General features: G+C 36.1%; 1 protein-coding gene across 13 annotated transcripts in view; it reads right to left on the bottom strand.

The window, feature by feature from the left end:
* LIMS1 (LIM zinc finger domain containing 1) overlaps nt 1-25,314 on the bottom strand; it is a 142,242-nt gene that overhangs the window by 63,758 nt on the left and 53,170 nt on the right. Inside the window, exon 1 of one of the 13 annotated variants that reach the window (XM_039852615.1) lies at nt 1,458-1,476. The exons of the other annotated variants lie outside the window; for them this stretch is intronic. The gene's annotated coding sequence lies outside the window, so the exon portion shown is untranslated. Of the gene's footprint in view, nt 1-1,457; nt 1,477-25,314 lie in introns of those variants that run through there. 13 annotated transcript variants of the gene reach the window in all.

Here is a 25,314-nt window from a genome sequence, read left to right as displayed (position 1 = left end):
TTGAACGTATTATGGTGTCTACAGAGGCAGCTACATGTTAGACATCTGTATTTGTTAAATAAATAAGTTCTTTGGCTTAGTTGTTCAACAATTGATTTTGAAAGCCTAATCACTTTACAGTGCTATGCTTGAGATTAAGGCTCCAGAGTTTTGAAACTTAAAAAAAAATTAACATTACCTAAATGAGATTTTTAAAAGGCACATCAATTTCAGTTTTTGGAAAAATTTACTTTCTTGGTGAGACTGTAAAACCTCAGAAGCTTTTCACATTTGTAGAGCAAAACAGTACCTTATACAAGTATAAACACTTTCCATTTGGAATAAGAATTACAAAATTAGCCTAAATATTTACCTATACCTGACATAGTCCAATTTTCAGTGTACTTGGTTCAAGTACCCCCACCTCTCCCCCATGCATCGGAAGAGAAAGAAACCTAGTTAAACATCAAATCTTTAAAATTGATCATTAGTGTTATTGAACTGTCAGTTCTATCTCCTATACAGAATTAAGACAGCTGCAAACTGGCTTCCACGTCAGAGTTATAGTTAACTGGGCCTTATTAGCCCAGTTATACTAGGTACTAAAGGCCTGTAAACTGGTCAAGCAGCTGTACGTTTCCAGGCCATTAATTTTCTTGTGTGACATATGATGAGAAGAATTTTATGTTTTGCAACTGTCTCTGAACTTAATGGAAATGAATCCTTTTTTAATTTAAATTTTATCTCATGAATAATCATTTATAGGGGAAAGCAAACTTTCTGTAATAGAGCAAGAATATCCTTCCTTACTTTTTCTAACACATTCATCTCTTTAACATTTATTATCTAGCTATAATATCTTCCTAAATGAGGCCTCTCAAGAGTGTTATGGGCTATCAATGTGAAGGAAGGACCCAGTGTTAGAAATACTGCAGCAGAAGAGTTCAAACTACAATAAGCCATTGTGAGTATGTTCAAGTTCAAATTAATCAAAGCAGAGAGTATGAGGAGGCAGAATCAACTATCTAGAAAAACAGCCCAGAGTCAGATAAAAATCACCAAAAATAGGATCCCATTATAAGGAGATAATACTGTAACTGTCTACAAGCTCCTGTGATTTTTTTCTTTAATTAGCCTTTCTATATCTCTCAAACGTACAGGTTGAAATGTTGTCGAAAGCTTGTGAGAACCTGACTGTATGATTCTGAGTTAGAAACACAAAGAAGTCTCTCTCACAACCAGCAACATGGAGTCATCTACAGTCTTTTGTTAGACAATTAAAAAATGTTCTCAAAAGCCACTGTCACGATATGGCAAGTTTTCCTGGCATATTTCAAAAGAATTTAGAATGAAATTTCAAGTAACCTATCCCATCCCACATTTTCAAAGAGCTGAAAGACAGCACAAGGTAAGTTGGTGTAGGTACAAGAGTGAACAAAGAAGATATCCAGCTGATAGTTTCACGTTTGGCAACTCACTTGCTGTGGTTGGCATATAAGCACACAGGAGGTCAGTTAACTATAGAAGTCCTCGATTTTTCCATTTGTAAACAGAAGCAGCTAAATCAGATGATTTCAATGATCTCTTCTTTTATCTGCTGAGCATATTTTTAAAGTAAACCCTCAATTAAAAAAAATTCAATACATTAAGTACTTGTGCATAAGAGGAGAAAAGAAACAGTTATTTCACATTCCAAGGTAATTAGTCAGTCATAAGCCAGCAAATCTAATCTTCTGAGGACTTGAAAGAACAAACATGGTTCTCCCAGCCCTGGAATTCAAGAGGTGTGTTGTAAAAAATAAACCACAATACCTACTCCACCCTAGTAGAGGTTTCATTGCTACAGTTAGTACTGTCAACACGTCAACTTTCACTTGAAAACTGTTTTCACCAGGTTATCAAAATATTCCCTAGGTTTTGTGTAAAGTTCAATCTTAAAGGCAACAACATAACAAAAAGTTATGTTGCCTCATTTCAGATATCGGTATTATTCCTTCATTTACTGTTACTTTTTTTTACCCTTACTCAGATAAAAGTTCAATTCAATAATAAAAATAGGATTTAAAATTTTAAAGCTCTGAAGACATAATTATGTCAATAAGGACATTAATATTTTCTATTCAGTTTTACTGTTCCAGAGCAATCAATGGCAACTGAATATAATAACACAGATAACTATTTGACATGAAAAGGTATTCAGGATATACTGTTGAGTAAATAAATGACTACAGGATACTATACACCATATGATTCCTTTTATCTGACTATATGATTCATTTTACATGAAAACACAACATATGTATACACCATATACATATGTACACACACATATCCACACATACCAGAGTCTGTTAGAGTATATACCAAAATATCTCTGATTGGTAGGATTTGAAAAGATTTAAAATTACTTTTTCTTTTGGATTATCCATATTTTCTAATTTTTCTACAAAGGACAAATATAGTTCTATAATAATGAAATAAAAATTTAAATGTTTAAAATAATGAAGACAAAAATTAAATGGAGATACATTATTCTATTTTCCAAAGGATTTGCAATCTAATGAGGAAGGACATCTCACAAAACTTCACAATATATAATCAAATACTGATGCATACCCTACAGAGGGTTGGACTTGAGAAAGGATTGAGGTAGAGAGAAGGGAGAGAAAAGTAAAGGCACTTAGAGGAGGAAACCTCAGTATATGACTGACAGAGATGTGTCGAGGTGATGAGACTGGCAGAGTAGTGGACTTTCCAAGGCAGGGTCAAAGCTTTAGACTTGGTATGCAAAAGTGGAAGTCATGTGCAGTGGGTCTACCATGGTAAATTTAAGATGGGGGTCCAGTTGACGCTCTTGTGAGAAAGGGGAAGGGTACATATACAGATAACATTACAAGAGGACTGGCAGGTAGGATCCAGTAACAGGTTTCAGAAGAATGTACTGTGCACCTTCCCATTCCAATTGTTCCGCTCACACATGTTTGGTGCACTTCTAAATGTGGCAGTCTCTGTTCTAAGCACTAGAGACCCAATGTCCTCATGGAGCTTTCGGTCTAGTGGGGGAATACTAGCACTAACTATATGATCTACTAGAACTATGCTGTCAGCCTATGGCCTTGCTCCCTTGGGACCGGATTGATTCTCTGAATCAGTGCTGCTTCAGTCAGCCTGCCCCTTCTGGAATGGACTGTTCTAAGTGGAAATGGATGGTATTAAGCCTGCAGGATGCCTAAGCTATTCAAGCTACTTAAGTTGTTTGAGTTTTTTAGGCTGTTTGGGTCCTTGCTTAGAGAAAAGTCTATGAAAAATGAAATCTCAGTTATCTAAATATTTTTAGGCCATCCCTTCTACAGGTACCCTAGATGAATATATTTTTAAAACCATGGTCCCTCTTCAGTTCAATGGGCTGAATTATATACTCTCATTTCAGCTTGTATTTATTTAGGCCAAGGGCAAAACTGCCAACATTTATACTGACAGTAAATACAACCTTCAGAGTAGCTTATGATTTTGGAATATTATGGAAGGAGCATGGCTTCCCTCCTTTCATTGGAAATAAATCAGAAATAGCCTGTATGTTCAGGAGTTTGGATGCTACACTTTTACCTGTCACTTTAGCTATTATTAAGATCCCAGGGCATTCTAAATTTGACTCTCTAGAAGGTAAAGAAAATTATCTTGCTGATATTTCCACAAGGAATGCTACTCTTAAAGGAACCTCTCATGTCCCAAAGGGATATTTCCCCAGTTAATAAGTTACAAGAACTGGCCAGCGAAGCCCAACAATTGGGTTCAGAAAAGAAAAAAACAAGATTGGAATAGGACTTCCGATCAAGATGGTAGAGTAGGTAAACACTATGTTCGCCTCCTCTAACAATAGAAAAAGAAAGGCATTTCATAATAATAAAGGAATCAATCCAACAAGAGGACCTAACTCTCATAAACATCTATGCACCCGACATAAGAGCACCTAAATCTATACAACAAATACTAACAGGTATAAAGTGGGACTGAAAGTAATACAGTAATATTAGGGTCCTTTAACATCCCACTGACATCAATGAATTGATCATCCAGACAGAAAATCAACAAGGAAACAGTGTACTTAAATGACATATTAAAACAAATGGACTTAACTGACATTTTACCCAAAAGCAGTGGAATGTACATATTTCTCAACTGCACGTGGACATTTTCCAGGACAAACTCATGTTAGGCCACAAATCTCAATAAATTGAAGAAGACTGAAATCATATTCAGTATCTTCTCTGATCACAATGATATGAAACTAGAAATCAATTACAAGAAGAAAACTGAAATATACAAATACATGGAGGCTAAATAACATGCTACTAAACAACGAATGGGTTAACAAAGAGAATAAGGAAGAAATCAAAAGATACTTTGAGACAAATGATAATAAAACCACAAAACCCCAAAAATCTATGGAACATAGCCAAAGCAGTTCTAGGAGGGAAATTCATAGCAATAAGTTTAATTCAAGAAACAAGAAAAATCTCAAATAAAAAATCTAATCTTACACCTAAAAGAACCAGAAAAAGAAGAACAAACAAAGCCCAAAGTGAAAAAAGGAAATAATAAAGATCACAGTGGAAATAAATGAGTCTAAAATATATACATAAAAGATTAATGAAACCGAGAGTTGATTCTTTGAAAAAATAAACAAAATTGATAAAGCATTATCCAGAATATTCAAGAAAAAAAAAAAGAAACAGGGCCCAAATAAATAAAATCAGAAACAAAAGAAAGGTGACATTTGACACCATAGAAATAAAAAGGATTATAAGAAAATACTATGACCAATTATATGCTAACTAATTGAAACATCTGGCAGAAAAAGATAAATTCCTAGAAACATGCAATCTTCCAAGACTGTATCAAGAAGAAACAGAAAACTTGAACAGATTGGTAACTATGAATGAAATCGAATCAGTAATCAAAAAATTCACAACAAACAAAAGTCCTGGACCAGATGGCTTCACAGGTGAATTTTACCAAATATTCAAAGAAGAATTAAAGCCCATCATTCTCAAACTATTCCAAAAACTCGAAGAGGAGGGAGGTTCCCAAGCTCATTTTACTAAGCCAACATTACCCTGATTCCAAAACCAGACAAACACATTACAAAAAATGAAAAGTATAGGCCCTGATGTACACAGATGCAAACATCCTCAACAAAATACTAGCAAACTGAATTCAGCAAGACATTAAAAAGATCATACACCATGATCAAGTGGGATCTATTCCTGGGATATAAGGTTGGTTCAATATCTGCAAATCAATTAATGTGATATATACCACATAAACAAAATGAAGGATAAAAATCATAATTATATCAATAAATGCAGAAAAGGCATTTGACAAAATCCAGCATCCTATTATAATAAAAACTCTCAGCCAAATAAGAATAAGAATTTGATATTGCTCTTAGTAATTTTTTTGGATCTATCTCGTTAGGCAAGGTAAACAAAGAAAAAAATAAACACATGGGACTACATCAAACTAAAGAGTTTTTGCACATTGAAGGAAACCATCAGCAAAACAAAAAGACAATGTACTGAACTGGAGAAGATATTTGCCAATGATACAACTGATAAGGAGTTAATATCCAAAAGAATATAAGGAACTCATACAACTTAATATCAAAAAAATTAAATAATCTGATTGAAAAATGGGCAGAGGACCTGAATACATATTTCTCCAAAGAGGACATACAGATGGCCAAGAGACATATGAAAATGTCACTAATCATCAGGAAAATGCAAATTAAAACCACAACGAGATGTCACCTCATACCTGTCATAATGGCTATCGCCAAAAAATCAACAAACAAGAACTGGTGGTGAGAATGTGAAGAAAAGGGAATCCTCATGTATTGTTGGTAGGATTGTAAATTACTGCAGCCACTATGAAAAACAGTATGGCAGTTTCTAAAAAAATTAAAAAGAGAACTACCTTATGACCCAGCATCCCACTTCCAGGTATTTATCTGAAGAAATCCAAAACACTAATTCAAAAATATATATGCACCCTTATGTTCAATGCAGCATTTACAATAGGCAAGATATGGAAGCAACTGAGCTATCCATCATCAAAAAATTGGATAAAGAAAATTTGATACATATATATATATAACGGAATATTACTCAGCCAAAAAAAAAATGAAATCTTACCATCTGCAACAATATGGATGGACCCAGAAGGTATTATGCTAAGTGAAATAAGTCAAATACCATATAATTTTACTTATATGTGGAATCTTAGAAAAAATAAACAAACAAAGAAAATAGAAATGAACTCATAGATACAGAGAAAAAACTGATTGGTGCCAGATGGGAAGGGTTTTGGAGAGGTGGGTGATAAAGGGGAAGGGATTAAGGAGTACAAATTGGCAGTTACAAAAACACTTCTGTGGATGTAAAGTACAGCATAAGGAACACAGTCAATGATATTGGTGTATAATGTCAGATGGGTACTGGGCTTACTAGGGTGATTACTTTGTAAGATATATAAATGTTGTACACCTGAAAGCAATATAATATTATGTCACCTGTAATTAAAAAATAAAAAACATTTTTAAAAAGTTTATATGTTTATGTTTTTGAATATATTAAAAAGAATTTCAATAATTGGTTTGATAAAAAGAGAAAGCTCTGGTTAGAACCACATAAGAACCCAAGTTCTAAAACTTCCACTCCTAACTACTGTACATGCATTAAATCATTGGTCTGCTGACAAAATGATTAGCATTTATAAATCAATACCAATGGGGAAATACTAATATGGCCAAGAAATACTAATATGTCCAAAGTATAACCCAGGGAAGCCTGTTCACAATGCCCCTGGATATTTTAAACAACCTAATGGACCATTTGACATTTGGCAAATAAATTGATATAGCTTCCCCCAACTCATGGATATGAATACATTTTAGTCATGATCTGTATGTTTTCTCACTGGACTAAAGCTCTGTAGATAAACTACTGCCTCTTCTGTGGCTAAAGTTCTGTTAGAAAAGATTATCCCCCCATGGGGAACTGCTCTGAAACTCCACAGTGATCAGGAAACCCATTTTACTGGTCATGAGCTTCAACAAGTCTGTGCTGTTTGGCTTGTTTTACAGAGCTTCACTGCTCTTACCACCCCCAACGCGCAGGCATGGTTGAATATACTAACAACATTATTAAGATTCAACTGGCACAATTTGTACAGACCCTCCAATACTTTGGCAAAAGCATGGCTGTTGGTCCTTTTAAATCTCAGATCCAACCCCTTTGGTGCTTATAAACTCTCACCTTTTGAGATAACTGCAGGAAGCTCCATGCATATGGCTCCTGCTTCCTTGATCCACAGTTGATAAAAAGAGAAATGATTTAATGCTGTGAAGACCTGATTGTTTCTATTGAAAATAACCATGCTTTAGTAGAGCAATCTTTTCACAGTGTCCTCTAAGGAGGTTAAAACCCCAAATACCACACTCTACAACCTAGAGACTTTTTGTTTACCAGAAAAGACACCTCCAAAAGACTCCCTCCAGTCTTGCTGAAAGGACAGCTATCAGCTACTGCTGACCAACCCCTGTGTTGCTAAACTCCCAGGAGCAGTCTCTTGATTTCACATGTTGCACCTACAGAAAGCATCAAACCATGACTGGAACTGCACACAGTCGGGTGACCTGAGAGTAAAGCTGTCAAAAACTGAAGCAGATACATCTGAAGGAGTGAGCTTTCCCAAAATGACCATCAGGCCTGTACAACCTTTTGTTCCTGTTGCTTCTTACCTTATTTATTTCCTTTTCTCTTCCTTGGATGGAAAATTCCCTTGTCCTCTCTTCCCAGTCTATTGTGAAAGGGAAAACCTCACCAGTTACTGGACCTATCATCAAGAGAGTCAATGTCCACAACAGTAACGACAGTTCAGTGCTTTCAGGTATGGTTCCTGTTTTGGAACTATCGTATGAACTAAGTTTGTTATGTTGTTTTAATTTTGCTCTGTTTTCTCGCTGTTGAGTTCTGCACCTGTTGCTTGTGAAACCTGGACAAAAGCATTTTTCAGACCATGCATTTTCCTTCCTGTGTGGGACACGATACCCAGCAGAGGTCCTCCCTGACAATGAGGGACAAAAGGCTGCTGAAATTGGAAAACCTGACTGTTGATCAGTGATGCTTTCAGAGAAAGATCTCGATCAAAAGGAGGAAATGTCAAAACTGACAGACTTCAACCAATACAGGAATCAGGAGCACCTGTAGGAAGACCTGTCGCACCTTTGTCAGTTGCGACCCTACAGGAAGAACGCTATGGCTATAACAGCAGTGCTTCCAACTTCCTCTTCCTCTCTATAAACAAACTTCCTTTCCTTTGTTTTTCACAGACTTGAACATGGCTCACCATGGCTGCAGGAACCAGACTGCAATCCTTTCTTTTTTCATAAATAAATCCCTTTTGCTAAAGGAATATCTGGCTGGCTTTTTGTTTACAGTCGAAGGAGCAAGTGGAGATAAGGGTAGAAGCAGACCAGGTAAAGAGCCTATGAAGCATTCTAGGGAAGAGAACAACTCGGGCTACAAGCATGACAGTGAAAACAGAACTGGTGTGAGAGGTATTTAGGAAGTGAAATACAGGAGCCAGGGTGACAGACTAAACAGGGAGGGGAAGTAGAGGGAGGCAGTAAGCACTGATGAGGTTAACACTCCCCCATATCCTTTCACTGACAGCAACAAAACTGACCTGGTGAAGCACAGCCTGAGCTGTGTTGCTTTAATCTTGTCCACAGGAAGGCAGGTATTTGAATCTAATAAAATAGTTTTAAAAGAGTATTTACAAAAGAAAAGTCTGGGACACAAAAATATTCACTTCACACGATTATGAAGTTAAAGGCTCTTAGACATTTATCTAACATAATTGTTACCAATAATAGGGAAGGTTTGAGTGCCTATCAAGCATGTTATATATATTACCTCATTTAATTTTCATCTCAATCCTACTAGGCATGCATCATTATTCCCTTTTTACACTCCATGAGGTAACTGAGTCTTAAAGCAGTTAAATGTCTTGACTAAGCAACATAACCAATAAGGGAGAATGTGGATCCAAACCCAATCTATTTGACTCAAATGTTCCTGTTTTAGCCACTAGCTACGCTGTCTCTGGGTCCCAAAACACTCTCCCCCACAAATCATCAAAAGGTCCACCCTGAACTAGAGCTGCCTCTAGACACTAAAATACCTGAATCAGGAAGCTTCTAGGAAATTCAAAAGCATGACAGGCACAGAAGCCGTAAGGACAACCCCCAGATTATAAATACAGACTGGAAAGGGACGAAACCGAAGTTATCTCAGCCAGCCCATACCTCCCCTCCCTGAAAATGAATCAGAAGTAGTCTAGCTTTATTCTAAATGAATACTGAGAATGGACGATCTGAGGTTTGGAGGGAGACCCATGGTGTATTCTTGTACAATATCCACTAATATAGATCTTCCTCTTCAGCTAATTTTCTCTTCTACAGGTCTGGAAGCAACAGCCAGTGAAAGAAAGGAGTCAAATTGGCGATCTCCAAATTTAACGGAATTCCTGGATTCTTTAGAAGTTTTTAGGTCCAAATTACCAATGCTGTCTTATTTCCTTTCAGAATGCATGTAATTACTCAATGTTTCCAAGAATTCTGGGGGAGAAAGGGACAAAGATTCTAATGAAAACAGGTTTTATGATAGCAACTTTGCTGAAACCAAGTGTGCTATTAAACTGCAACAGGAAGGGACTGGAAGCGACTGAGACAACACAGAGACTTCAGGAAGGCTTGAGTGTATGAGGAGGAAATGACAATGTGATCAACTCAATTTCAATTCCTTTGAGAACACTTTATACCACAAACAAATTTTAGAGTTTAAGCCATGCAACAAGCTGCTTGCTTATACTACCTCTGCACAATAACTATAGTTAATGATACTGTATTGCATATTTGAAAGTTGCTAAGAGTAGATCTTAAAAGTTCTCATCATAAGAAAAAAAATTTTTTGTAATTATGTGTGGTGATGGATGTTAACTAGACATTGTGGTGAACATCTCCCAATAAACATAAATATCAAACCATTATATTGTACAGCTGAAACTAATAGAATGTTATATGGCAATTATATCTTAATTAAAAAAAGAGAAAAAGATATATAAAGCAAATATGGCAGTATAGTAATTTTCTGGATAATGAGTATATAGAGAGTCATTTCTTCCATTTTATATTAGAAAATTTTCATACTAAAAAATTGAAAAGTTAAAAACATTTCAACCAATGTGGATAAACACAATCATGACTTCCTTGAAGTCAGAACACAGTACTTTGACACCAGTATAAGAAAAGCAGGACATACAATGACAGGACAATAGAAGGTCTGGGGTAAGATCCTAGGTTTACAGGGTGCTTTTTAAATGAAGAATCTGAAGACGTCACATCTGAGGGATGTTAAATAACTTGCCCTAGATCCCACAAAGTATATTAAAGGATATGTCAGCTTTCTAAAGGAGAACATATGGAGACAGAAGAGAATATTCTAGGTTGAGAAAAAAAAAATAGAACAAAGGCATGGAAAGGTGGGAAACTGATCCAGAGAACAATGGGTAGCCTCATTTTGTGGAAACAGTGTGAGCTGAGGAAGAAGAAGGGATAAGTCATCAAAGGTGGTTTTGGGCCATAATTTAAAGACTCATCAATTCCAGGCTAAGAAATTTACATGACAAGTGATAAAAAGCCTTAAACGATTTGGATTCAGGCTGGAGACGGTTACAAGCTTGGAGACATCCAGTTGTGGAAGATGGTCCAAGGTAGCAAGATGTGCCATGGGTGGAAGGGGAGAGAAGACTCTGAAGGTAGAGTCTTCATGATTTGTCAGGTATAAAGGAGGCTGAGAAAAAAAAAAAATCATTAAGAAAAACACATTCACCTAAACAAAAAACTCTTCTGGATGTACCTAGTCAGATCATGCCCCAAACAGGGCCACTTCAACCCTCAATATTCTCAAATCACCTACCCCACCTTCCTTTCTTATCACTCTTGGTGGATAATCTCTCCTACTTTAGAGGAAACAAAAGTCATCAAAAAAAGCCACCTCAACTGTCTACAAGCCCTTGTTTTTACTATTCTCCCCACTTCTTTCAGGATGACTTCCAGTGGAATTTAACATATGTCACAAATAATGCTGATTCTACATTAGTGTCTTCTTCTTATAGTGGTAGCAATAACAATAATAATTATGGTAGTCATGCTTTACATATTATTTAATTTAATACTCACAACACCCTGTGAAATAAGTGGCATCCCCATTTTGCAAAAGTAGAAACCAAGGTCTACAGCTGGTAAGTGACAGCACTGGAAAGTAACATCATGTCCTCAGTTCCTCACTCTACAATCTCTACCATACTGTCTCTTTGAATATCTATCACCAAGATAACACACGTAAAAAGTTGTGTATTTTACTACAATGGAATACCATATAGCTACAAAGGGAAAATAATTCACTAAAGCCACATAAATCCATCCACATGAATAAATCTAAAAAACAATGCTGAGTGAAAAGCACAACTTGTGTAATAACACAGAATAATATAGACTATATAAACTCTAAAATAGCAGAAACAATCCTATTATGCACTGTTGAGAATACATAAATATGTAATAAATGTATAAAGATATGCAGAGATGTGATACATACCAAATTGAGAAAAGTGGTTTTTCTCATGGAGGAAAATCAGGGAGAGGGAAAATAATTAGGAAAATGTACCAAGAGATTTCAACTATACTTGTAATGTTTTATTTCTTAAGATAGGTATTTGGAGACTCCCTTTATTAAACTCTATACCTTCATTTTTTTAAAAGAAAGATGAACATACAAAGCAAACATTCTTATGGCATGCTTGCAAGTCCACAATTTTCAAAGCACCGTTTCTGCCATCATGTGGCTCCTATAGATATTACATGCACACAATTTTCAGAAAATGAAAGTTTAAAAAGGTTCACTGCTAATTCTCAGGTACAGTATCACATGAACGAAACCCATAGTGAAAGCCTGAGTAGCCACCACTTGTTACAATATAAAAGACATATCTTACCACTTCTAAATAATGCTTAATAAAACAGAAGAAACAAAACATTACATTAGATGCAAAAGAAGGAAACTGGATCTCTATCTTAAATCACTCACAAAAACCAACTCGAAATGGATGCAAGACCTAAAACTGTAAAACTCCTAGAAGAAGACATAGAGGAAAAGCAACTTGACATCAGCCTTGGCAATGATTTTTTTTTTTTGAAATGACACCAAAAGCACAAGCAAAAAACCCAAAAATTATCAAATAGAACTATGACAAACTAAAAAGCTTCTGCATAGCAAAAGGAACTGTCAACAAAATGAAAAGGCAACCTATGCAATGGGAAAAAATATTTACAAACCATATATCTAATATAAGGTTAATATCCAAAATATATAAGGAACTCATACAATTTAATAGCAAGAAACCAAAAACTCTGATTTAAAAATGAACACAAGATCTGAACAGACATTTTCCCAAAGACATACAAATTGAAAAAGGGCTCAACATCACTAACATCAGGAAAATGCAAATCAAAATCACAAAGAGGTATTACTTCACGCCTGTTAAAATGCCTATTATCAAAAAGACAAGAGACAACAAGTGTTGGTGAGAATATGGAAAAAAGGGAACCCTGGTGAACTATTAGTGGGACTGCAAATTAGTACAGCCACTATGGAAAACAGTATGGAGGATCTTCAAAAAATTAAAAATAGAATTACCATATGATCCAGTAATCTCACTTCTGGGTACATATTCGAAGGGAATGAAATCACTATCTCAAAAAGATAACTGTGTTCCCTTGTTCCTTGCAGCATTATTTACAATAGCCAAGACATGGAAACAACCTAAATGTCCATCCATGGATAAGTGGATAAAAAACTGTGACACACACACATGCATGCGCACACATACACACAGAGAAATATTATTTAGCCACTAAAAAGGAAATCCTGTCATTTACGACAAAATGGACAGACCTTGAGGTCATTATGCTAAGTGAACTAAATCAGACAAAGACAAATACTATATGATCTCACTTATATGTGGAATCTAAAACCATCAAACTCTTAGAGAGTAGAATAGTGGTTGCCAGGGGTGAGAAGTGTTGATCAAAGGGTACAGATTTCCAAGAATAAGAATAAATTTGGGGGATGTAATATATAGCATGGAGATTATAGTTAACCACACCATACTGTAATCCTGAAAGTTGCTATGAGTTTTAATATTCTTGCCATAACAAGAAAATGGTATATGTGAAGTGATGGTTATTTCATAATACATAAATGTCTCAAATCATTACATCGTATACCTTAAAAGTATACAATACTATATGTCAATTATATCTCAGTAAAGTTGGAAAAATAAAAAAAATGTAAAAACCTTATGCTAGGAAGCATACTCTAAGAAAGATGATAATGAGAAAGTTATTAGAAATAAATTGTAAGAGTAAAGGATCAATACAAGACATATTAGAGATAGTAAGGTTAAAAAAAATCATGAGACTAGCAAAACAGATGAGAAGGGCTGGTTTTCAGAAACAATTTCCTTAATTGGTAAATGAAGACCTACGTATAGTCTTCAAAACCCAGCAGTAAATAAGCACAAAGAACAAAAAGAAACCCTGTCTGCAATATTAAACTTCACTAATAGAATTTAGTGCTTCTAATAGCAAACTTTACTAGAAATCAGTACCGCCTTTATAAATATCCAGGTTAGAGAGACATAAACCTAAAAATTATGCCACAGTGACTATTAACTAGATATACAGAAACGCATTCTTATGTAAAATTATTTGCATACACATGCTACTTTATGGTAAAGATACTATGCAACTGGTGTGCTTAATTATGTTTATTTATCATTTAGGGAGTGGGGAGCTGAATATTGTACAGCAGTACCAACTAAGTCCTTTACCTTGATCAAAGGTATCCCTTGGCACCTGGTTATCTAAGTTAAAATCTCAGAGTCATCCTCAGCTCCCTCTTTTTCAACAACCCAGTCACCAAAATCAGTAGATCTAATGTATGAAATGTCATCTCCATTCCTCCCTTCCTTTCCATAAACATGCCTTAAGGCTCTCGACATATCACACATACCACGCCCAGCTGATGTCCTTGATCCTCATACTCTCCCTTCCTTAAGAGGCCCCAGAGTGCAGAGTGCAGAGGTTAAGAGGCTTACAGTCAACAGGCCTGAACTGAGACCTCAGCCTTGGTACTTAACCAGCTATTTTCTCTTCTAAAAAGGGATGGTTATACTCATATCCCATAGAGCTACTACTAAAATTAACTTTTAATTAATGGAGTATTAATGAGGGTAAAGTGGCACATAGTAAGAGTTCAATAAAAAATAAATATCACCATTATCATCAATATTTCTCCTATTCCTCACTGCTATCAAAGTTATTATTATTATTTTTAACACAAATCCTATCATATTATGTTCCCAGTTTAAGACTCAATAGATGTCTATTTTAACTGGGATAAAGTTTAAAGACCTTGGCATGGCATATGAGACACAACCTTTCACAACCTACTTACATGTCTGGCCTCATTTGTAGTCTTTTTTTCCCTCCCAAGAGTGAATCCCCTTCCTCAACCACTGCTCCCCAAACTCAGCACACACCTTTGTATCTCCACGATCCTGCTGCTCTTTTACCTGTGATGAATTTCCCACTCCCTCCTCATATTAGGCTCTCAGTCAAGTCCAGATTCCCACATCATTTCCATTTAGGGGAGCATTCCAGAGTTCCCCAGAGAGATGGTGGAGCTGTCCTCTCCCTGGGCTCCTACTGAACAGCGTACAAATCCATCCTGTTATACCTGCTACACTGTAAGGTTCACATGTTGATCTACCTCACTGAAAATGAGAGCTACTCAGAGCCTACAAACAGTAGGTATACAAGAAATGTCTGTTGAATGATTTGAGGTTCAGAAACTTCACAAAAACAGAGTATTTACAGATTTTTAAAAATTATCTCAAAATTGTGATACTTTTTCTTACTAATGTATACACATATATATTTATAAACATGTACATACGCTGAAGTTTACCCCCCAAAAGTGCTTGGTTCACAATAATACAGAGTTTGCTAAATACTAGAGAAGGTAGTTGCCCTCCTAGAAAGAGGTCTTTCCTTGGTTCATTTTTAAAAACATAAAATTTGACCTTCAGTTTCTGAAGCTTGGCAATACAGTTTTGTCAGTATATCAAAAGTGGATCCATCTCAGGAGTTCTCATTAACTAAGTTTTAGAGCTTATATGGAAAACCAGAAATCCAAATTGTTAACTGCCAGGCAAACTAAAATATTTAGCTTTCATAAGGAGCATGTCTCTCTCTAGTTTTAGATGAAATGAAAAGTCAGATTATAATTAGAAGGCTGTCTGGTCTGCATAAATCAGAAAACAAGGAGTTATACCATCTGAATATTCAGTGGCATCAGACTAAGACAGCCAGATTTGCTGACCTCCACAAGGGGAATGAGTTCAGCAATGGGGACATGATACTCAAGCTGGAGGCCATGGCTGCCTTGCCTGGTGCCTTGGCTCCTATGCTTCACCTCTGTGACTTTCTTTATACTCACTTCTTCCATTCATGTTCACATGGTCATGTTTTTCTCTTTCTCCTTTCCTCTCTCCCTTACCCTACACCCCTCTCTTCTTTATATATATTAGTTTAAATTAATTTATCAGATTTTGTTTTCTTACCACAAATTTAACAGAATTGAAGGAAACTTATGCCTTATATAAGCTAGGTGGAAGGAAAAATTGAGAAAGTCAAATTTCAGACTACCAAGTGTTCCACACAATTGAGATCTGTCCTGCAGGCCAACAGACTCTGTGCCTACCTGCTCCCCTGCTCCTTCATCAGCTCTAAAGAACAGAATGCAGTGGGGGAGGGTCTGACAATTCTTTAGTTTTCTTCCAGGACAGAAAGGAAGGAAGCTAGTTAATGCTAGTTATAATAAATCTGCTCTTGATGATGGTAATCAAGTTGAGGCTTGTTTTAATGTAATCAAAATGTTAATAACTCCTCATGTCTACAGAACTAGATTTGACAGCCTAAAATATCTGAATGCAGTAACAGTCTAAAATTTGAAAATGTTAACTAATGCCTTTAAAAAATGCTGTAATTCCTCTATGGCATGAATCAGTAAACTATTTCTATAAAGGGCCAGAGAGTGAATATTTTAGGCTCTGCAGACCACGCTGTCTCTATCCAATTTTGCTTTTGTGGCTCAAAAGCAGTCACAGGCAATATAGTACGGTTGTATTACAAGAAAACTTATTTTTGCAAATTGACTTTGAATTTCATATAATTTTCATATCTTCCTTTTATTATTTTCAACCATTTAAAAATATCAAAAACTATTCTTAGCTTACAGGCTGTATAAAAACAGGCTGAGGCCTAGATTTGGCCTGCAGACTGAACCATATTTGACAGACTTACACAAAATGCCACTACTACAAAACATTGAGAAAACAGATTTTTCCTTATATGTTAATTCCTTAAGCAAAATATTGGACACTGAATTTCCTGAAGTAAATAACCAAAAGACCTACACTATCATAGCTTTTTGAAAGGACTAGAGCTAAGTTTATGATGATAGGAAAAACAAACTCTCCACTTCCACTATGCCTGCAATGGCGTAAGTAACAGAATAAACAAATAGTCTGACTTACATATATCCACTTGCCCAGTGCCTCATTCCTTACAAGACCACCACAGGGAGGAAGATTATAGTTGCTAAACATCAGGGGAAAGAAAAGGAATGCTGTGTTGAGGGAAGAGAGATACATCCTTCCTTTCTCTCCAGAGGACTCCCACCTCCCCAGATTGTTAGTATCCAACAACCAGGACTTCACCCTAAGCAAAATTCCAAACTAGATATTTTATTGTCGTCCTTGATCTGACGCCGGCAATGCTAACCATCCAGCCACCCCATCTTCAATTTCTCCTTCTAAATAGAGCATTAATCAATTTTTCCTTCCGCCTCGCTTATAAGTCATGTTTCCTTTTAATTCTATTCAACTTGTGGTAAAAAAAAAAAATCTGATAAACTAATTTAAACAAAAACGTTAATGGTTGAAACTATAACTCAGTTGAAACTATAACTCCCCCCCAAAACATCTTGACTGACAGTTACCTTCAATATTTTGACTGGCAATAACAAAATAACCACAATAAGAGATATTTTTGAGCAGAAAGTTTTCTATGCCTCTCAAATCACATCTTAGACCCACCTGGTGAAAAAATCCATTTGTAAACTAATAAATTTGGGAAAGTAGATATTTGTTTTAGTTTACTGTGAACTGATATAATAGATAGCTCTGAGTCAGTTACCTAAACATCAGGTCCTAATGTGTAACACAGATACCCTGCAGAGCTGAGGTAGGAATTAGAAGTAAAGTTCATAAAATACTCAGTGCACAGCCTACCACACAGTAGGTACTCATAACTGGTAGTTACTATTATGGTAAATAAGAATGTCTAAGAAACAGTTTAGAATTTAATCTGTAGACCATGTAGAACAAGGCTGTTTGTATTATGGAAAGAAGAAATAGGAAATGTGCAAAAAGAAATTCTTCTAGTAGTGGGGTGGAGAGACAGAGTCTATGTGTTTGTTTCTCTCTCTCTCTCTCTCTCTCTCTCTCTCTCTCTCTCTCTCACACACACACACACACACACACACACACACACAGAATTAATTAAGCACACATGCTGGCAGCCTACCAGAAAGTACCTGATTTGGTCTATGCCAGTGAATCTGCTGTTTATTCAATTATCAAGAATTGACAATATTTTAACTGTTCTATTCAATAATAAATATTAAAAACTTCAGAAATGCAGTCATTGTTATAATCATGTGCTGTGATGGGGGCTAGCGTCATGAATTCCCTGAAGATCTAAGAAAAATTTTCTATATATGTGCTTCTATGCATGTTTCTATGAAGGTCTATAAGCCTCAGAGTCTCAAAGTGGTCTGTGACCACAAAGAAAGGTCAATGAAGACATTCTGCCAGTAGAGAAATTAACAAACCATCCTAAACCCTCCGAGCTCCTGTTTTTCCAACATGTCCTCTTTATGTACATCCCTACCAGGAATACAGGATTTGAGACCTAACTGAAACCCACTCCTTTATTAAGTAAATCATTTTACATTAAGCTAACCTTCTTAAAAAGTTTTTCCACTTTTTCCATCCCTTGTTTTACAATATCATCATCATATACATCATCACATTCCAAGTAATTTTCCCCTTGAATATAACTACTTTGTCTCACAAAATAAAATTCTCATATTCTCAATGGTACAACTGAGAAAACTATATACATCTTTCCAACTGTTTCAGTCAACTTAATCACTGTCACATTTTAAGGCTGAGAGAAGAGAATGACAAAGCCAGAGTATGAAAGAGGATACTGGAGGTCAACAAACTTACCTATGGCCTCTTTGGAAAGATTCAACTATAAACCTGCATATAATCCTGTGAGTTGGATAAAAAAGGTTAAATTCAAGGGTCATTTTCAGACTTAAGAAATGAGGTTCAGTAAGTTTTCCCCAAAAACATAAAGCAGAAATACCTCACATAAGAAGACTGCTCTGGCCATTGGGATCTGTTAATCTTAATTAAAAAATTATTTTTGATATCCTGGCTAGAGATGATGCTTAATGATGTATAATCTTTATCCCTTTAAGGCTGTACATTGTTAAAAAGTATTTTATTAAAAAGAGAAAGTAAGTTGTATTGAAAATCCTCATCCTTGCAGGGTAGAATGGCTAAAATAAACAATTACTTTTAAAGCTATATTTTGAGGTATACATTGAAGACTATTATTGAATAATAAATTTTTTTTCCTCTTTGTTTCTACTATAGAGTATCTTCAAAAACTCATTTATGAATGGTAAAACATTCTAAATTATAAAAACAAAAGCACAGACAAATTTTTTTTAAAGCCAGTCATTGACCAAAGACGTGGAAAGCAATTTAAGAATTATTTTTCAAAAGAGAACTATATAATATTCAGCTTACCTGCTTTTTATATTAAAAAAAAGCACACGCGAAATTTTGATTAAAAAATACAGTAACTAAACATTTGTCTAGATTTCAATCTCACGTGCTTAACAGCTGAAGAGAAGCCACGAGAAGGCTCACAAGGGCAGGCCAAGGAGAGTCAGAAGGGCCACACTTAGATGGCTTTGATAAAGCCTCTGCTATTGCACAGCATACCCATCTCCCCGCCCTGCTGGCTCTGGTACCTGACTGCCCTCAAAAAAGAGGCTGTACCAGGCTCCTGAGGCCTCTCTCTGCTTTTCTGTCATTCTATTACATGATGTGACCACCAGCAAGTCTTGTGCATATCTTTGCTTCCTCTCTTGTAAATCAAAGCACATAACTGTTTATCTCATGATCTTTTTTGTAAGGATTAAATGGGAATATTAATGAGAAATGAACTGGGAAAGATAATAAAATACTATATCAGTGTTAGGCACTGAATGGTGTGGCCTCAAACTACTGCAGGGTTACTGGGAAGTCAAAAAAGGATCAGCTCTTAGTGTGTCTACAGCAGAAAGCCAAAACCCCTGACACAATTCCTTAAGTATGTTTTAAGGCACTACTGCAAACATATGCCAGATCATTACTTGTCTCTATTCTTTGCTCTGAGGAAACTAGTCCAGCATGCCTCCCACCATCCATGGATGCCTAAGGTTGTCTCCAAGCCTCTAGCCCTTATTTGACATCTTGCTATAGATGGAAGCTTCTTCTGCCTTGAATTAAATAACTGGGAAAAAAAATATCACCCTTGCTTTACAGAGTACAAAAATGAGGCTTTAATCCTTATCAAAATCTCAATGATGTTTTGTACAGAAATAGAAAAACCCATCCTAAAATTTATATGGAATTTCAAGGGACTCCAGTAAGCCAAACAATTTTGAAAAAGACAAAGTTGGAGGTCTCTCATTTCCTGATTTCAAAATTTACTACAAAGTGCCGGGAATCAAAACTGTGTGGTACTGGCATAAAGAAAGACACACAGACCAATGGAACAGAACTGAGAGCCTAGAAATAAACCCTCACAAACATAGTCAAATGATTTTGATAAGGGTGCAAAGACCATTCAACAGGGAAAGGATAGTCTTTTCAATAAATTGTGGGAAAATGTTTATCTACATGCAAAAGAGATCTGAGCTCCGACTTCATACCATGTACAGAATAACTCCGAATGGATCAAATGAAACTTTTAATAGAAAACATAGGGGGAAAAGCTGCACGGCATTGGATTGGGCAATGATTTCTTGGATATGACACCAAAAGCACAGGCAACAAAAGTAAAAATAGACATATGAGAGTATATCAACATTAAAAACTTCTGTGCATCAAAGAACACAATTCTCAGAGTTAAAAGACAACCCATTGTATGGAAGAAAGTATTTGTAAATCATATATATGATAGGGAGTTAATAACTACAATTTATAAACAACAACAACAACAACGAAATTCGTACAACTCAACAACAAAACAAACCCAACCGGATTAAAAAATGAGAAAAGGACTTGAATACGTTTCTCCAAAGAAGATATACAAATAGTAAGTACATGAAAAAGATGCTCAACATCACTAAATCATTAGAGAAATGCAAACCAAAATCACAGTGACATACTACCTCATACCTTTTAGGATGGTTACTATTAAGAGGGAGGGAGGGAGGAAGGGAAGGGGAAGGAGAGTGAAGGAGAGGAAGGAGAGGAGGGAAGGAGGGTGAAGGGAAGAAGGAAGGAAGGGAAGGAAAGAAAGGAGTGGAGGAGGGGAGGAGGAAGAAGGAAGAAGGAAAGGAAGGAAAAGGAAGCCGAAGAAGAAGGAAGGAAGGAAGGAAGGAAGGAAGGAAGGAATCAAACAAATGTTGAAGATGCGGAGAAAATGGAACCCTTTTGCACTGTTGGTGGGAATATAAAATGGTGCAGTAGCTATGGAAAACAGTATGGCAAAACAGTATGGCTCAAAAAAATTTAAAAAATAGAGTTACCATATGACCCAGTAATTCTACTTCTGGATATACATCTAAAAGAACTGAAAACAGCAAGAGATATCTGTACATCCATGTTCATGGCAGTATTAACCACAATAGCCAAAAGGTAGAAATAATCCAAGTGTCCATCAAAAAATGGATAAACAAAATGTGGTATATAAATACTAATGGAATATTATTCAGCCTTAAGAAGGAAAAGAAATTCTGACACATGCTACAACATGGGAAGAACCTTAAGGACATTATGCTAAGTGAAATAAACCAGTCAAAAAAGACAAATACTGTAGGATTCCACTTAAATGAGTTATCTAGAGTAGTAAAACCCATACAGACAGAAAGAAGAATGATGGCTGCCATGGAGAAATGGGAAGTTATAGTTTAATGGGCACAGACTTCCAGTCTTGCAAGATGAAAAGAGCTCTGGAGGTGGTAGCACAACAATGTTAATGTACTTAAGCCATGGAATTATACACTTAAAAATGCAGTTCACCAGGATTTTTTTTTAAACGTGGCCCCGATGCTGCAAAATGAGAACCCTGAATGATGAGAAAAGATTCTATTCCTAATCCTCTTCATATTTCAGATGAATAAACAATTCAAATCCCACAGGTAAAGCAGCAGGACCCAGCTACACTAATTCCTAGTACATAGCTTACTACAACAAACAAAGTATAATAGGAAAAGACTGACTGAAGTTAAGTGGGACAAAGACAACAAAGCAGGCAGAACCACAGGTAGAAAAAGGATGAAGGAGAAGTTCCAAAAAAACTGTTAAATAATTTCTGTATTGCTGGAATAGAAGTCTGAAACTATCATTTATCTTGCTCCAGTTAGACTTTGAGGTTTGTGGAAATTCTCATATAAGGTAGTTTGTTCATGGTTATTTCCTGAAGCCAACATTACAGCTCTCCATCTGTAAAGGGATTAGGCATTTGGAAGAAAAGATTATTTGGAAATGGCGTACACACACACATAAACACACACACAAAAGGCTGTGGCTTCCATTCTTAATGGTTAGTAGAATTGCCAAGATATGTCATTCCCTGCCCAAATATGGTTTAGTATCTAGCAGTCAACACCACAGTTTTCCAGTGGTCACTACTGGTGGAGATGATAAAGGTCAGTATGACTTTACTGCTCTCCATAAATGGCCCTTCAGTCAGTAATGTCCTTACAGGATATGGTAATGTCTTTACTTTCTTTTAAAGAGCAGTTCTGCCTTTTATGTATGGTACCTTCCTTCTATAGAGTTTTCCATCTAAAGTGAAGCTACTTTTTTTGCCCCACCATAATTCCTCCCAATGGCTTCAAAACAGAGCCTCTATCTTTGATTTTTTGATGAGTCTCAGTCTCACCACCTTTTTCTTAGGTCTATGCTGTCCAATCTGGTAGCTACTAGCCGCTTGTAGTAACTTGAAATGTGGCTAATCCGAATTGAGATGTCATTTAAGTGTGAAATAGACACAGAATTTCAAAGATTTAGTTCACGAAAAACGTAAACTATCTCAATAATTTTTAATAATATTATTACAGGATATGTGTATAGTTTGGACATATAATAGCTCAGCAAATGGAATTAAATATTAAAATTAATTTCATGTTTCTTTTTGTACCTGGCTACCAGAAAATTTTAAAGCACACATGATGTGGCTCACATTACATGTTTATTGGATAGTACCACTCTAGATAATGTAATAAGCCCTGTTTACTGAATTAAAAAAATAGCCCAGAAAGTACTTTAAGCAAGAGGCACTGAAAACTCAGGCAGACCCTGTCCGAACTTAGGGGAAAATGAATTCTTTCATTTCTAACCATGCAGTAGCGGGGAGTGGCAGCCCTGGACTAGAATCTTGGCTCTAGCTCTTATTAGCCAGGACAAATTTCTTCTCCAACAGATTAGATTCTTCATCTATAACGTGGGTATTATTAAACTCCCTCACAGGCTGTCAAGGACTAAAAACAGAAGGAAAACTTAGCAGTTAGCAACAAGAACTGCATTCTCAGTAAACTTCCCTTTCTTTTAAGGTCTTAGAAATCCTACTGACATGTTCAGTAGCTGACTTAGTCATCTTGGTTTAGTCATGGAAAGTCTGGATTCCAATTCTCTTTTTCCTTCCTCTCCACTCTAATTACTTCCACAGAATTCACCCTTATAGGGTGTGGATGTGTGGGGAGCATTCTAGGCAAAATCCCCTTACCCACAGCTGAATTATCTATTCCATTTGCCTGCCATATTTTCCCATCTCCTCTCTCCTGGTCCATATATTAGCAAATCATTAAAATTAACTTCAAAATTCTGGCTGCTGCTCATTTTCTCCTTAGGATTGTTATCCATAGCTCATTGCTACTGCCTAAATTTAAATGTAGCTCTGTGATTTTAGCTTTGTTATAATTTTAGCTATTTCACGTGTGCACATTTTATTCTCCTAAGATACATGGAGACATCTTTTATTTCCTACTAGTGTCTCATCAGATACATGATGAAGACCTTTATAATGGTCTTAGAAATAAGTAAAATTAAACTGACTGTTGATTTTTGATTACTGACCAAGCCAATCAGGAATATAGGGAATGAAAAGCAATTTTTTTAAACTAAGAAATCATATCTATAAGAAGAGATGAAATACTGCCATTTGTGACAACATGGACAGACCTCGAGATAATCATGCTAAGTGAAATAAGCCAGAAAGAAAAAGCTGAAAATCACATGATATCACTTATATGTGGGATATAAACCTAAAAGCAACAAATGAACAGGACAAACAAACAGAGACTCATGGACATGGACAATAGACTAGTGGTTACCAGAGTGGAGAGGGGAGGGGGAAGGTAGATGGAAAAAAAAGTCAACATAGGGCCTATCTTTAGGATTTACTGATTGGAAACACATGAATGAAATTTCTGAGGCACTGTTCTATTCTTGATCCAGGTAGTCTTTATACAAATGTATTCATTTTATGAAAATTAAAGTGTATGAGATTTGTGCACTAAAAAATAAACAAATAAAAAGAAATCTAAAAAAAAAAAAGAAATCATATCTGACTTAGCAGTCTGGGGTTTATTTTTGGCTGGTTTGTCTGTGGGAATTCACTTTTGTGACTTCCTCCCAGTTACTGCTAGCAGTGTGCTGGGCTGGCGATCCTGAAGATTGAATTCTCCCCGTGACTGATGCTATTTTTTTATTTTCCACCCAACTTTTCCCAGATACTTGCCCTTATTTACAACAAATGCTAATCCTCTATAAGTCTAGTTTAAATAAATGTACTGTGCATCAGTGTGATCTAGCCTCTAGATCTCAGTCCACCTCTAGGACCCTTTCCATGAAGAGGAGAGCAACACTAGGTTCTGGAGGGGCTGTGGAAAGGAAATGGACCAACTCCTGCCATATTTCTCTCGTGACATCCCTTTAAAGAAGGAGGATGGTGACAGAATCAGAGGGGGACAGGGAAAGAGAAACATAAAGAATTAGTGAAGAAAAGGTCAGAGAATGGGGAGAAGATTTAAGAGAAAAACAGCAAGGTAAAGAGAAGGTCTTTGCAGTAGTGGTTGGGCAGTGGGAGACTTCAAAGAGGTTTCCATTTGTTTGGAAGTGGATGAAAAAACATGAGATTATCAGATACTAACTAGAACTTGGTTTCTTTCAAGTCTGAGCTCTAGTAATTCTGTTTTTAAAGAAGACATGCATGAATGGTGTAAAGAAAAACAAAAAACAAAGGTGGAGGAAACAGTTTTGGTGGTCCCTCAAAAAGCTAAATATAGAATTACCATATGACTCAGCAATTCCACTTCTGGGTATACACTAAAGAATTTAGAGCAGGGACTCAAACAGATACTTTTACATTCATGTTCATAGCAGCATCATTCACAATAGCCAAAAGGTGGAAACAGCCCAAGTATCCTTCAACAGATGAATGGATAAACAAAGTGTGGTATATCCATACAATGGAATAATATCCATTCATAAAAAGGAAAGAAGTTCTGATATATGCTTCAATGTGGATGAACCTAAAACACATTATGATAAATGAAAGAGGCCAGAAACAGAAGGTGATATCATTGTATGATTCTACTTATATAAAATATATTAGAAGAAGCAAATTCATAGAGACAGAAAGTGGATTAGAAGTTTTCAGGGGATGGGAGGAGAGAATGGAGAGTTAATGCTTAATGGCTATGGAGTATCTGTTTGGGGTGATGAAAAGTT

Source organism: Pteropus medius, unplaced genomic scaffold (assembly GCF_902729225.1).
Source record: "Pteropus medius unplaced genomic scaffold, Ma_sr-lr_union100, whole genome shotgun sequence".
In the NCBI taxonomy this organism is placed as follows: Eukaryota; Metazoa; Chordata; class Mammalia; order Chiroptera; family Pteropodidae; genus Pteropus; species Pteropus medius.
This window is presented reverse-complemented; position numbering and strand designations above follow the sequence as displayed.